Source organism: Leptonychotes weddellii, chromosome 10 (genome assembly GCF_054177405.1).
Source record: "Leptonychotes weddellii isolate Sample4059 chromosome 10, ASM5417740v2, whole genome shotgun sequence".
Classification (NCBI taxonomy): domain Eukaryota; kingdom Metazoa; phylum Chordata; class Mammalia; order Carnivora; family Phocidae; genus Leptonychotes; species Leptonychotes weddellii.
The window spans coordinates 92707540-92723484 of record NC_138378.1 but is presented as its reverse complement, the minus strand read 5'-3'; the positions used below and the strand labels follow the sequence as shown (position 1 = coordinate 92723484).

General features: G+C 35.6%; 1 long non-coding RNA gene across 1 annotated transcript in view; it reads right to left on the bottom strand.

Annotated features, from left to right (window-relative positions):
- Window positions 1-6230, bottom strand: part of LOC145723715 (uncharacterized) — a 481013-nt gene extending 474783 nt beyond the window's left edge. Inside the window, exon 1 of the long non-coding RNA XR_014148971.1 lies at window positions 6131-6230. This is a non-coding gene — a long non-coding RNA (uncharacterized LOC145723715). The remainder of the gene's footprint in view (window positions 1-6130) is intronic.
- Between the last annotated feature and the right edge of the window lie 9715 nt (window positions 6231-15945).

Here is a 15945-nt window from a genome sequence, read left to right as displayed (position 1 = left end):
TTTTTTTTTAAGATTTATTTATTTATTTATTTATTTATTTATTTATTTATTTGAGAGAGCAAGCACAAGCGGAGGGAGGGGCAGAAGGAGAGGGAGAGAAATCCTCAAGCAGACTCCCCACTGAGTGGGGAGCCTGAGGCAGGGCTTGATTCCAGGACCCTGAGATCATGACCTGAGCTGAAATCAAGAGTCGGTCCGGTCACTTAACCGATTGAGCCACCCAGGAGCCCCAAGGCAGGCTTATTTTTTCACGTGTGTCTGCTGATGGAAAGTACCACTCTGACCAAACAACAACCTACCCTAAAGGCAAAAGGAGAACTGGCCCTTTTCTGTACTTGCAACAAACCCTAGCTTGATGGAATATTTTGGAAAACCATAGAACTAGAAGTAGCAGCCACTGGTCTCCCAATCCACATCACAGTAAATTCAAGAATCCTGTGGAGTTTTATAGACTTGACCTTGGTCCCACCCAAAATGGTCCCATGTAAGTGCATTAAGTGGACAGAGGCTCCTTCTTAGGAGTCAGCCACACAAGAAACCCTCTGTACACATTACTGATTCTTCCCTTGGCCTTCTGTCTCTCATGGTTGGACCCCCATATGCTACCACTGATCAAACAGTCCCACCCTTCATTTTATACTTGGGTTCTCTCACTAGCCCAGATTTGAGATGTAAAGAATGTGAGCCTTTTTAATACTCCCGACCTACACTTCGAATAAATTTAACTGGCTGTGAAACCTTACTTTATCAAGTTATCACTGTTGGAGACTTCATTTCATATAACTCATGGTTACTTATAAGACTTTATTTTAAAGCAAACACCCGAAACAGGAAAAAGAAAGAGCAACAAACAGACTTTAAATATATAGACTAAAGCCTATAAGAATAGCTTCTTTCAAAGTCCTTCTGAAGTCTTATATTGAAATAATCATTAATACAAGTTAATTCACTAGCATAATGACAATTAAAAGTTGTTACAAATAAGAAAAATGAGCAAGTCACATTGTTACAAATATTTTTGTTGCCCTTTTAAAGATTTGTGAAATATAAGGTTGAACACAGTAATTTAGTGTCTTTTAAACTGTCACCTAAATATCATGTTCCTTTTAAAATTACAACCTCTCTTAGTCCTAATGAGTCATAAATCCATTACTGTTAAACTCATGACTGATTCTAGGCTAAAGAGCACCCAATAGTTGGCTTACATTTTATTATGCCCCGTTAAATTGCTTTTGCTATGTTCTCTCAAATTTTTTAAAGTGTGTTTTTCATTTAATATGCAGTAATTTTATATAGTTAGAAAAGCGGCAATTTTTTAAATGAAAACCTTAAGTTTTATTTCAGGATGCACAAGCTTCATCTTAATCATCTTTATTAGACTGGTGCTTAGCATAGAGCCTGGCATATTACTGGCATCTAATAAATGCTGATTGAATTAAGAAAAAATGTTTTTCACACAATCAATTCCTGCATATATCTATGCTAAAGTTGTGCTATGATCATGACACCATTCTCTAGGCCTGCCTGTGCAAGACTTGAAACTTCTAAGAGGGCTGTTTAGTTTTGCTTTTTTGCTTTCTTCTGGCTTGTTTTCCTCTTAGTGTGTTTAAGATGACATATTTCTTTAATCATAAGGTTATATGGATTATAAAGGAAACATCAATTTAATAATAGCTTTTCAGGTGAAAAAAGAAAAAAAAGGAACTACCCAAGTGAATGTATACATCGATTTTATGATGTATCCCAATCTTACAAATGTGAAAACACAAAAACTTGGTGTCTTGGAACCCAGTAGATAGAGCATAATGGTGGTGACTTGTCATGTTATTATGACCTGTCTTTGTTCTGTTTTCCAGCCCATCAAATGAACTTATGATGGAAGGTGTACTCATGATGCTGTTTGGGAGAAGTCTAGGGGCAGTACAGAGAAAGTGTGGTGGGTTTTTCTACTCATGATACTGTTTGGAGGAAGTCTATGGGCAGTATTAGATCAAAGGCTATATCTTCCTATAGCCTTTTGTTCAGTGGCTATTGTACCATGGATTCCTAACAAATATGAAATAGCAAGCATCTCATGTAACAAGGGAAAGGGTAATACTTTTCACCAAGCATAAGTACCAAGAGTGCCTTGAAAGAGAATTTTGAAATGTGTATATGGAAATTTATGTAATGGAGGTGTTTTCATCTAATTATGAGAGGAATTAAAGTCTAAATTGCTCAGATTTCTCCCTTCTTATAACCCAGTCTAAATGACTCTATTTTGAAAACTTGAAGTTCAAACAATTATCAGGTTTATAAAGGCAGGTAAAAATAGACTGGGAGAATAATAAGGAATGGAGAGATGAAAAAAAGAAGAGAGAATCAAAGGTAAAATATAGGTTAAAAAAGTTCTTGGGAGTTCTAGGACATTCTAATCCAAATCACCAATTGTTACTTATCCAACATAAAATGCCTGCCCTGCATTTATTTCTGGAATTGTAAATGGCCTGAAATAAACATCCTAACAAGGCGCATGAAACAAAGCATAAAAATGCTGTCAGTGAGTCTCCTAAACAAGATGCTTTATTATGCCCAGATGATTTTTAATTCAACTCTTAGAGCATGCTTCTGAGTTGTTTTTCCCTAATAAGAGTTTTCATATATCCAGGAAATGCAAGCTAATTTTAATTTCCATCTAAGCAAATCAAAGAGGAAGATAAGCATGATCCTCCAAATAAAATAATATGATGTGTCCCAAATTCTCATCTAAATGATAGAAGGCTGCTACTATTTTTATTTGTGAATGTGAATAAGCAAAAGTTGATTATACAACAGTTGGAAAGAAAGGATTTTTTAAAAATTTCCATCATCTATTTACTTAATGTCATTATCTATATTACATTTAGAATGATTTTGTTAGTAGAATTCATAGCAAATATAATTCTCAAATGCTTATCTTCTCTAAATAGAAAGCAACTATCAAGTTGCTTTCAAGTGTCAAGAAGAGTACTATTGTAAATGTTTGAATAATGATCATAGTCCCATTGGCACAATTCCTAATTTTTTATTCCAATTAATGATTATTGGAATACAAAGGTGATGGTTTTTTATAAACAGAGCTCTGATTTAGTAATGAAAATAAACAGTATATCAATGTAGAAATTACATATTCATTCTAGTATAAACCATCAGAAGATCATTTAATTCATTCCCCAGGTTTCTATGTAAATGATGCAAAATAAATTATAGTTGATGATGTTCTTAAACATATCTAGTGGAGATTCTACTTTTTTTTTTTTAAAGATTTTATTTATTTATTTGACAAAGAGAGAGACAGCAAGAGAGGGAACACAAGCAGGGGGAGTGGGAAAGGGAGAAGCAGGCTTCCTGCGGAGTAGGGAGCCCAATGCAGGGCTGGATCCCAGGACCCTGGGATCATGACCTGAGCTGAAGGGAGACACTTAATGACTGAGCCACCCAGGCACCCCAGATTCTACTTTCTTGAACAATAATTAGTTCTAGTCACAAATTTCTAAGAATTCTTAAAGAAAATAATCTACCCCTGGCTAATCTAAATCCCTTCTGAAATGTTAATCCTATTTTTTCCTCTAGTGTCAAGAAGAGCCCAACTGGTAAAACTCTTTAAAAATGCATTTATCGGGACACCTGGGTGGCTCAGTCGTTAAGCGTCTGCTTTCGGCTCAGGTCATGATCCCAGGGTCCTGGGATCAAGTCCCACATGGGGCTCCTTGCTCAGTGAGGAGCCTGCTTCTCCCTCTCCCTCTGCTGCTCCCCCTGCTTATGCTCTCTCTCTCTGACAAATAAATAAAAATCTTTAAAAAAAAATGGATTTATCTTCTTCAATATGCACCAAACAAGAGTGTGATATGAGTCAGGAAAGTAGCTTTTTTTTTTTTTTTTTGTCTTAGCTTCTAAGTTATCTAAGGATAAGGTGTGTCATTACATCTCCATAACCCTGGGTGAGACTATAGGTATGTAGATGTGCATATTTGTATACAATGCTTACATCCTGAGTTAGTTGTTTTGTTGTTGTTGTTGTTGTTTTTCATGGATACTTCACTTGAAAAAATCCTTTTCTGAGTGCCTTGAGTATAGCTGTTGGGTACATTGGAAAAGAGCTACAAAACATTACTCACAGTTATTGTCCCCCAAATAAGTAAAACAAGAGTTGGGAGGATTTAGAGTGTATCACTCTCAGAGTTTCTCCTCCACCAGAATTATTCTTAGAGAGTAAAAAAAAAAAAAAGATTACATCTATAACTGGAAAAAGTTTGGTCATGAGGGTTTTTTTTTTTTTTTTTATCCCAAGGAATTGAAGAATATATTACAACTACTTTGAAATCAGTAAGGTGGATTATTACCTAAGGTTAAACAAACAAACAAACAAACATCCAGAATTGAGCCTTGAAGGAAAAGCTACCTGGGATTTGAAGCCAATTTAGGATTTACAGAGGATAGAGAAGAAAATAAAGCTTTTAATGTGTATAGTAAAAACAAAAGAGGAGAGAAAGAATGACATATATCACATGAGAAAGAACACCTGTATATATCAGAAACTCTGTTTTGACTCAACAGGTTGCTCTACAATACTTCAAAGTTTTGGAATTTATTTAATACTTAAGTTTTAGCAATTTTAAGAATGTTGGTATTTTTTTAAGTAATGTCTACAGCCAAGGTGGGGCTCAAACTCCTGACTCCAAGATCAAGAGTCACATGTTCTTCCAACTGAGCCAGCCAGGCACCCCTGTATATTTTTAATTGTAAGTAATTTGTGGTTAATTTTTCTAAAAATTTTCTCCAGTGAGAATGAGCAACTAAAATACCCTGCCACCATCATGACACTGAATGTGTACTACAGCAATAGCTCCAGTAAAGAGAAATCTCACCACTAGAATATAGAAACCACAAGATAACTTATAACTGAGAAATGCCACTTCAGAACTGTAATAAATTTTAGGATTCTGTTTTCTATTTTTGTAAAAAATGTCATTGGGATTTTGATATGAATTTTTTTTTTTAAAGATTTTATTTATTTATTTGAGAGAGAGAGTGAGAGAGAGAAACAGCACAAGAGGGGGGAGCGGGAGAGGGAGAAGCAGACTCCCTGCTGAGCAGGGAGCCCGATGCGAGACTCGATCCCGGGACTCCAGGATCATGACCTGAGCCGAAGGCAGTCGCTTAACCAACTGAGCCACCCAGGCGCCCCGGGATTTTGATATGAATTACATTGAATCTGTAGGTTGTGTTTGCCAATCCATGAACACAATTTCTTTGTGTCTTTTTAGATTTCTTTCATCTATGTTTTATAAATTTCAGTATACAAGTCTTTCACCTTCTTTGATAAGTTTATTCCTAACTATTTTATTCTTTTTGGTACTATTGTAAATGGGATTGTCTCTTAATTTCCTTTTCAAATGGTTCATTGTCAGTGTATAGAAACACAACTGATTTTTGTGTTGGGTTTGTATCCTGCAATTTTAATAAATTTATTTATTAGTTCTAACAATTTTTTGTGCAGTTTTAGGGTTTTCAATATATACAATCTAAAATTCATATGGGAACCACAAAGAACCCCAAATAGTCAAAACAATCTTGAGAAATAAAAATAAAGCTGGAAGCATTACACTTTCTGATTTTAAAATATTTGAAAAGCTACAGTAATTAGAACAGTATAGTGCTGGCATAAAGATAGACATGTAAATCACTGGCACAGAATAGAAAAATAAACCAAACATGTATTGTCAACTGACCTTCAACAGGGTACCAAGAATACATAATAAGGAAAGGACAGTCTCTCAAACAAATGATGTGGGGAAAACGGTATATCCACATGCAAAAGAAAAGAAGGACATACTCCTTCCCTTCTAGAGTCTTTGACTGGCCTAATAATTAAATTGATATAAGACAGATTAATGGTAAAAAAATAAATTTAATTTCATATGTATATGAGCTCATAAAAATATGACTCAAAGAAATGACCAAAGCAAACAGCTTTCATACCTTTTAGACAAAGAAATAATGAATTTTTGAAAAATTGACAAAACAGAGAAGTTTGAGCTTGGGATAGTAAATTAGCGAAGAAGTAACAAGGTTTGTTTATAAAGACTTCACAGGCTATATAATTCCTTACCTTTGGTAATAAAGATGTCTTTATTAAATTCCTTATCTTTGGTAATAAAGATGTCTTTCTTTCCTCTGGTACAAGGAGGGTACCTTCCAGATGGGAAATGTATTTCCTGCATTCAGGAGGACAAAGAAAGACCAGTAAATTTTTCTTGCACCAGCTGTTTCTTGAGTAACTTTAATTAAAAATAATCAAAATGCCAGGGGTGCCTGGGTGGCAGTCAGTTTAGCAATCAACTCTTGGTTTTGGCTCAGGTCATGATCTCAGGGTCCTGGGATTAAGCCCTACATCAGGCTCCATGCTCAGTGCAGAGTCTGCTTGAGATTCTCTCTCCCTCTCCTTCTGCCCCTCCTGCTTGTGCTCTCTCTCTCTCTCAAATAAATAAATAAATCTTTTAAAAAAATAATCAACATGTCAAAGTGGAATATTTTTGGGTAGCTTGCCCTGAACCCCATCACACTGTAGGCAAAAATCAACTCAATATGGATTAAAGGCTTAAATGTAAGACCTGAAACTGTAAAACACCTAGAATAAAACATAGGGGAAAAGCTTCAAGACATTGGCCTTAACAATGATTTCTTGAATATGACACTAAAAACACAGGCAAAAAAATCAAAAACAGACAAATGGGGCTACATCAAATTACAGCGTTTCTGTACAGCAAATGAAACAATCAACAGAATAAAAAGGCAACCTACAGAATGGGAGAAAATATTTCCAAACCATATATCTGATAAGGGGTGAGTATCCAAATATACAAGGAACTCATATAACTCAATAGCAAACAAACAGAAATAACTAGATGAAAAAAAAAAATGGGCAAAGGACCTGAATAGACATTTCTCCAAAGAAGACATACACAAGATTAACAGGTATATGAAAAAATGTTCAACATCACTAATTAGGAGGGAAATGCAAATCAAAACCATAATCAGGTATCACCTCACATCTGTTAGAATGGCTACTATAAAAATAAAAAAAAAAAAAGGATAGCAAGCGTTGGCAAAGATGTGAAGAAATTTGAACCCTTGTACCCTATTGGTGGAAATTTAAAAAGGTTTTTCCACTATGGACATTCCTCAGAAAATTTTAAATAAAGCTACCATATGATTTAGCAATAATAATTTAAAAGAACTGCAATATAGATCCTGAAGAGATATTCGCACTCCCATTCAATGCAACATCATTCACAATAGCCAAGATGTAGAAACAAGCTAAATGTCCAATGACAAATGCCTGGTGAAAGAAAATGTGGTATGTACACAGAATGGAATATTGATTGGCCTTTAAAAAAATGGAAATGTTACCCATATGCAATTAAATAAATGAACCTGAGGACACTATGTTAAGTAAAATAAGCCAGTCACAAAAGGACAAATATTGCATGATTCCATTTATATGAGAAATCTAAAATAGTCAAACTCACAGTAGCAGAGAGTAGAATGGTGGTTTCCAGGGTGCTGGGGAAGGGGGCAGTGGGAGTTGCTGTTCAGCAAGCATAAAGTTTCAGTTATGCAAGATGAATAAGTTCTAGAGATGTGTACAACACTGTGCCTGTAGTTAACAATACAGTATTGTACACTTTAAAACTTTTTTAAGAGGGCAGATCTCATGCCAAGTGTTCTTACCACACACACCCACACAGAACTGTAACAAAACCCATTTACAGCAAACCTAATTATTATAAGAAGATATATATGTGCACATGTGTGTATACATATACATGTGTTATATGTAGAGCTAGAGTTCTGAATGTGTTTCTTTTATGTTTTTTAGAAATGAAAATTGAGTAGTACTTTTTGAAAATCACAACAGACTCAAGCACTGACTTTTGACATATGATTGGTAGCTCTTTATAAACATTTCTAAGAGAACTTATAAAAGGAACAGACATTCAGAACTATATTTCTACACACAACACAAGTATATACACATAAACATATATGGAAAGATATATATGTATACACAACATACACACATATATGTAAATATACATATATATGCTTGCACATATATAAATGCATACATATAAATGCATATATATAAATGTACATACCACAGGTCAAATCAAAGCTAAATGAAATAAATATCACATCATAATATGACATTATAAATGACATAAATATCCCCTTCACCATGCTCTATCCTACTAAAAGGGGCATTTTTTTCAAGTTTTTATTTTAATTTCAGTTAGTTAGCTTACGGTGTTATATTAGTTTCAGGTGTACAACATAGTAATTTAACACTTCCATGCATCACCCTGTGCTCATCACAACAAGCATATATGTATGTGTGTGTGTATATATAGGGACATATATATACATATATATATGAATTAGTGTTTTTGTATTCTTTGGGTAAATACCCAGTAGTGCAATTGCTGGATCATAGGGTAGTTCTATTTTTAACTTTTGAAGAACCTCCATACTGTTTTCCCACAGTGGCTGCACCAGTTTGCATTCCTACCAACAGTGCACAAGTATTCCTTTTTCTCCACATCCTTGCCAACACCTCTTGTTTCTTGTGTTGTTGATTTTAGCCATTCTGACAGGTGTGAGGTGATATCTCATTGTAGTTTTGATTTGCTTTTCCCTGATGATAAGTGATGATGAGCATCTTTTCATGTCTGTTGGCCTTCTGTATGTCTTCTTTGGAGAAATGCCTGCTTATGTCTTCTGTCCATTTTTAATTGGATTATTTGCTTTTTGCGTATTGAGCTGTATACATTTTTTATATATTTTGGATACTAACCCTTTATCAGATATATCATTTGCAAATATCTCCTCCTATTCCATCAGCTGCCTTTTTGTTTTGTTGATTGTTTCCTTTGCTGTGCAGAAGCTTTTTATTTTGACATAATCCCAATAGTTTATTTTTGTTTTTGTTTCCCTTGCCTCAGGGGAAATACGTAGAAAGAAGTTGCTATGGCTACAACTGATGTCAAAGAAGCTACTGCCTGTGTTCTCCTCTAGGATTTTTATGGTTTCAGGTCTCACATGTAGGTCTTTAATCCATTTTGAATTTATTTTTGTGTATGGCATAAGGAAGTGGTCAAGTTTCTTTCTTTTGCATGTTGCTGTCCAGTTTTCCCAATACCTTTTGTTGAAGAAAGTGTCTTTTTCCCATTGGATATTCTTTGCTGCTTTGCCCAAGATTAATTGACCATATAATTGTGGGTTTATTTCTGGATTTTCTATTCTGTTCTATTGATTTATGTGTCTACTTTTGTGCCAGTACCATCCTGTTTTGATTACTACAGCTTTGTAATATAACTTGAAGTCCAGAATTATGATGCCTTCAGCTTTGTTTTTCTTTTTCAAGATTGCTTTGGCTATTCAGGGTCTTTTGTGATTTCATACAGATTTTAGAATTATTTGTTCTAGTTGTGTGAAAAAATGCTGTTGTATTTTGATAAGGATTGCATTAAATGTGTAGATTGCTTTGGTTTGTGTAGGCATTTTAACAATATTTGTTCTTCCAATCCATGAGAATGGATTGTCTTTCCATTTCTTTGTGTTGTCTTCAGTTTCTTTCATTAGTTTTATAGTTTTCAGAGTACAGGTCTTTCATCTCCTTGGGAGGTTTATTCCTAGGTATCTTATTATTTTTGGTACAATTGTAAATGCGATTGTTTTCTTAATTTCTCTTCCTCCTGCTTCATTATGAGTGTATAGAAATGCAACAGAGTTCTGTACATAGATTTTGTATCCTCACACTTCCTTGAATTCATTTGTCAGTTTTAGCAGTTTTTTGGTGGAGTCTTTCAGGTTTTCTATATATAGTATCATGTCATCTGCAAATAGTGAAAGTTTTACTTCTTCCTTACCAATCTGGATACCCTTTCTTTCTTTTTCTTGTCTAATTGCTATGGCTAACACTTCCAGTACTATGTTGAATACAAGTGGTGAGTGGACATATTCATCTTGTTCCTGACCTTACAGGAAAAGCTCTCAGTTTTTCTCCATTAAGGATGATGTTAGCTGTGGGCTTTTCATATACGGCCTTTATTATGTTGAGATATGTTCCCTCTAAAGTTACTTCGTTGAGAGTTTTTATCATGAATGGATGTTGTTCTTTGTCAAATGCTTTTTCTGCAACCATTGAAAGGATCATATGGTTCTTATCCTTTCTCTTGTTGATGTGATTTATCTTGTTGACTGATTTGCAAATACTGAACCACCCTAGCAATCCAGGGATAAATCCCACTTGATCATGGTGAATGACTTTTTAATGTATTGTTGAATTCAGTCTGCTAGTATTTTGTTGAGAGTTTTTGCCTCTATGTTCATCAGAGATATTGGTCTGTAGTTCACTTTTTTAATGGTGTCTTTGTCTGGTTTTGGTATCTGGGTAATGCTGGCCTCACAGAATGAATTTGGAAGTTTTCCTTCTTCTTCTCTTTCTTGGAATTAACTCTTCTTAAATGTTTGGTAGAATTCACCTGTGAAGCCATCAGGTCCCAAACTGTTGTTCGTTGGGACTTTTTTTATTACTGATTCAATTTCTTTGCTGCTTATTGGTCTGCTCAAATTTTTTATTTCTTCCTGTTTCAGTTTGGTAGTTTAAGTGTTTCTTGGAATTTATCCATTTCTTCTGGGTTGTCCAAATTGTTGGCATATAGCTTTTCATAATATTCTGTTATAGTTGTTGTATTTCTGTGGTGTTGGTTGTTATTTATCCTCTCTCATTTGTGATTTTATTTATTTGAGTCCTTTTTCTTTCTTGATAAGTCTGGCTAGAGTTTGTCAACTTAATTAATTTTTTCAAGAAGCAGTTCCTGGCTTCATTGATTTATTCTATGGTTTTTTTAGTTCCTATATCATTTATTTCTGCTCTAATCTTTGTTATTTCTGTCCTGCTGGCTTTAGGTTTTATTGTTGTTCTTTTTCTAGCTCCTTTAGGTGTAAAGTTAGGTTCTTTATTTGAGATTTTTCTTGCTTCTTGAGGTAGGCCTAGATTGCTATAAACTTTCCTCATAGAACCATTTTTGCTGTATCCCGGAGGTTTTGGACAATTGTATTTTCAATTTCACTTGTTTCCAGTACTTTTATTTCTTCTTTTATTTCCTAGTTGACCCATTCATTGTACAGTACCATGTTATTTAACTTCCATGTATTTGCATTCTTTCCAGATTTTTTCTTGTGGTTGACTTCTAGTTTCATAGGTGTTGTGGTCAAAAAATATGCACGGTAAGAGTCAGCTGACTTTTAAAGCTCCAGGCTCCAAATCCTACTAGTTTTACAAACTCATGGAATTCAGCCTCTCTGGTTTTTAGAGCCAAACATTATGGGGATTAGTCTTCCTCATGTGAGCCCCCTGGTAGGAGGGCCCATTTCTCTGCCCTCTCCCCACACCCTGCTCCCTCCCTCCTGTGAGCAACCTCCCTACACCTTCCTGATCTTCCTAAACTTTCAGATGCAGCTTCTTCTCTATATTTAGTTGTGGAGTTTGTTCTGTCAGGCTTCCAATCAAATTGCTCTTCAGTTTATTGATTTCGATGTGGATGATATCTAGTTGTAAACACGAGATGGGGTGAGCTCAGGGTCTTCCTATTGCACCATCTTCCCAAGCTCCCTTCTAATAGAGGCATTTTTTAAACATTCACAAAAGCATAACAAAAAGTAGTGTGAATAACTTTTCTTTATGACACAATTAAAATGACATTCTTTTTAGTCATAAATTTTGGCTGACATTGAATTTTATGTTTATGCATCTAAGCTCCCAATCCTTATGTTTTTATAATCTATTTCTATATCTAATTCTGCTATAAAACTCTGTTTTCTCTTGGTATAGGAATTTACATTTTTTTAATGTTTGTAGTCTTAACTTAGTCTTTCAGGCAACAAATTTATGCATTCATTTCATTTACTTTTGAATATATTCTGCCTAATTTTGTCAAAAATCCCAAGAACATCTTGGAGAAAAAGTAGACCATTTACAAAATGAGAACACATGCATATATTTGTCTTGAGGTCATAAAATAATCTAAGCATAACCATAAAGATGCTGCTGATCAATTTTTAAATCTTTCATTTACCCACACAATTTATTTAAGAGCTTCATGGTATCATTACACATGATATAGATGAAAATTCCCTAGATAAGAATTTATGAAGTTAGTTAAGAATGATAGTAGAGCTTTCCTCTGATAAGACCAGCCACATCAAAACTTTGATAGGTTTTTGTGGGTAAAATACTTTGAAATTTCTCATGTGTTCTGAAGGCAGGACACTGAGCTATAGACTAATTGTTAAACAGCTCATTTGTCATATACTTGAATATCATAATAAGGACAGACCTGGGAAATCACACATACCATGGGCCACCTTTGAAATATTGTTATTCACTCTTTATTTTAACCATTTCCTAAAAAAAAAACTATTAAAGGAAACCATATGGTGTATACCAACTGGTTAAGTATTACTGTAAGCATATTCCCCAGTAGGCATGTCTTCCCTGGGGTCCTGGGCCAAAGTAGACAGAAATGTTAGGTCTGGTGGTATGATGAAGTCTAAGAGGTGCTAGCTGTGTGCGTATCAAGCACTTATCACATTTCACAATCTCCAGCCCACTACACATAAGAGATAAAGGTGGGGAGGGAACTGTGCTAAAGACTGCAATCACAGGGGCACCTGGGTGGCTCAGTCAGTTAAGTACCCACCTTTGGCTCAGGTCATGATCCCAGGGTCCTGGGATCAAGCCCCACATCAGGCTCCTTGCTCAGTGGAGAGCTTGCTTCTCTCTCTCTCCCTCTGCTGCTCCCCCTGCTTGTGCTCTCTCTCTCTGTCAGATTTTTTTTTTTAACCTTAAAAAAAAAAAAAAAGATTGCAATCACAATCTCTGTCCCAGTTCAGAAATGTATCTCCTCTGGGACCCCATCTAATGATCTAAGTGTCTTCTTGTGAGACTTAGAAATCTTATGATAGGCTACATGCTCCAGTTAGCACTGAAAAAGTTCCCCAGTGGCTTTTGGAATCTCCAAAATCTTGGCACAAACATGATAGCTTAGATTCAAATATTTCTCCCCAACATTCAGCCAACACCAAGACTGTTTAAATTCCAAAACACTCAGCTTGATCCATATAAATCTAATTCAACCACAAAAGGAGACTATGCATTGCTCTGGCATAAAGGAGAATGGAAGATTACATAAAGCATCAACAATGCATCACAAAGGCACAGTCTCCCAAAAGGGAAAAGAGAAGGAAAGTTGGGCTTTCAAATCTCTGTCTAGTATAATCATCACATTTCATTTCCCAAACACACTGGACCTCCAACATTTTAGTCCATTAGCATAGCAAAAAGGGTTCCATTCTTCAGCCAGCCACTCACCAGTCCAACCATATCCCCACACTCAAAAGGCCTTTCATTCACACATGCACATACCATACCCATATATTCCTATATCTCCTCCAGTAACTCATTCTCTTCTCTCTGCCCCGGTTATACCATACCAACTTTCAAAACCATTCAGAAGGCCACCAAGAAACCAAAATGCTCCAGTTAATGGTAACAAACTTGAAAGAGAACATTATTATTCTGTTAGAAGTCAAACTTAAAAGAATCCTGATCTTGGTTCTCCTTCTAATTTAGACAATGCTCTTACCATTTGTTTCCTTTTTTTAAATGTGCATTCAAATAGGGATGTGTGGTAGAGATGGCTAGCTCTCTACCTCTTTCATTGTTGCCCTACTTCACTCAGGGCAGTAATGCACCAGCTAAATGACAGTGTTCCCAGATTCCTTAACATTCAATATCGTGAAGGGATTTAGTGCTCAACACTGAAAGAGGATTGCTATGTGGAATTCCATGGAGGTTTCTTAAAGGGCTCTGACTGAGCTGCTAATTGCTCCCCTTTTGTCCTCCTCCTTTCTTTTGTGTTGCTTAGAACACAAACATGATGACTGGAATACCTGCAGCCATCTTAAACCATGAAGTGACAGTGGAAGCCATATTCCGAGATAGTGGAGCCAAAACACAGAAGTGTCTGGCTCCCCAGTGACGGAGGAATGGCCACCCCAGCCAGGGACATCATACCTCCAGACATCTTTCACTGGAGAAAGAAACAAACCTCTATTTTGTTTAAACCTCTTTTGTTTTGGATTTTCTGTTATATGTAACTGAACTTAATCCTATCTGAAACAACGTTACATTTTCTTCTGACTTAATTATATTAAGCCCCTAAGTGCTGACTTATTGACATAACTATTGTCCAGAAAAATCATATTCACTATAGAAATATAAAATTATTCAATAAAAGATTGAGTAGTACTTCTGCAAATTCGTAACAGACTCAAGCACTGACTTTAGACACATGATTGATAGCTCTTTATAAACATTTCTAAGAGACATTACAAAAGACATTCAGTACTCTAGCTCTACACATAACATTGTTTAAATGAGGCCCAAAGCAGACCTCTGATAAAATATGAGGTTAATTCATTTGTTAATACATTGTCAGCATCTTTCTCAACATTTTAGTACATTTTCTATCCATTTTAATAGTTACCTTTTTAAATTTTAATCTCTCTATTCTTTATCTATATTTTCTTTTTAGATGCCATTTCTGCTAAAATTCTGAAATGAGGTATGAGTCACACAGACCTAACTCTGTTAACTCAACTATGCCAAAAGCAGGAACACACTGCTTACATACCAATTAGTTTTCCTGAGTTAAGGCCCTGAGCCTTGTTCAGTAACATTCTTCTCTCTGGAAGATGCACACTGAGATGTCCCTCTGTAAAATACATGTGATCAAAGACTGGGACCTGGACAGAAAGCAGAAGGCCAGAGAAAGGAAATATTTTGTTGAGAAATGCTTTGACAATTAGGATTGAATATTATTAATGTTTCACAGAAGCACTTCTTGTATTTTAGAATACAGGTCTCCAGGATAAGTACAGTGAAACTCACCAATCTCTATTTCTGATCTCTCAAATGTGCAATTCCTTGACATTTTGTCCTTGACATCCAGAACTGGAGAATGAGCTTGATTTAACTTGAGGAACTTGAGTTGTTGAAGCCTAAAAAACTATAAAATCTACATCATCCTGTATAGTTGGAACATAAGACATGCTTATCACCCTATCAAATTTTATTTTAGTGTTAGTAGTCAGTATGAACCACTTCCTCCAAATTAGAAACATTTCACTGATTTTATAAAAGCATCTGGACTAAGATTTGGCATCTAAACATGTTCATATTTCCCACCCCAGTACTCAGCTCTAGCATCTTCAAGATGCCAATGCTATACACAGAACAAAACCCTTCAGATACCTCTCGACTTCCCCCCACTTTCCCAGGATTCAACCAGTGAAACAGAACAGTAGGAGATATATAATATATTAGACAGTTATTGCAAAAAATTGGCTCACACAATTGTGGGTGCTGTCTGGGCAAGTGTGAAACCCACAGGGCAGGCCATCAAGAAAGACAGACTGGAACTCTCAGGAAAGAGAGAAGTTACTGTCCACAGGCAAATTTTTTCTTATTAGGGAAGACTCAGCTCTTAAGGTCTTTCAGCTGTTTGAGTCAGATCCACACAAATTATCTAGGATAATCTCCCTTACTTAAAGTCAAGTGATTATAGCCTTTAATCACATCGACTGAATACCTTCACAGCAATACCTAGATTAGTGTTTGAATAACTGGTAAAGACCATCACACCCTCCTCCACAAACTCTTAGGCAGTTAGGTAGAGGGGTCACCCTCTGCCCTGGATTTTTATCCCTGTTAACAAATACTGATAATACAAACAGACTACAGCTATTAGAAGTCCTGATCTTCACCTTCTCACAGAGTGTTATGTAAGAGGGTTTCAA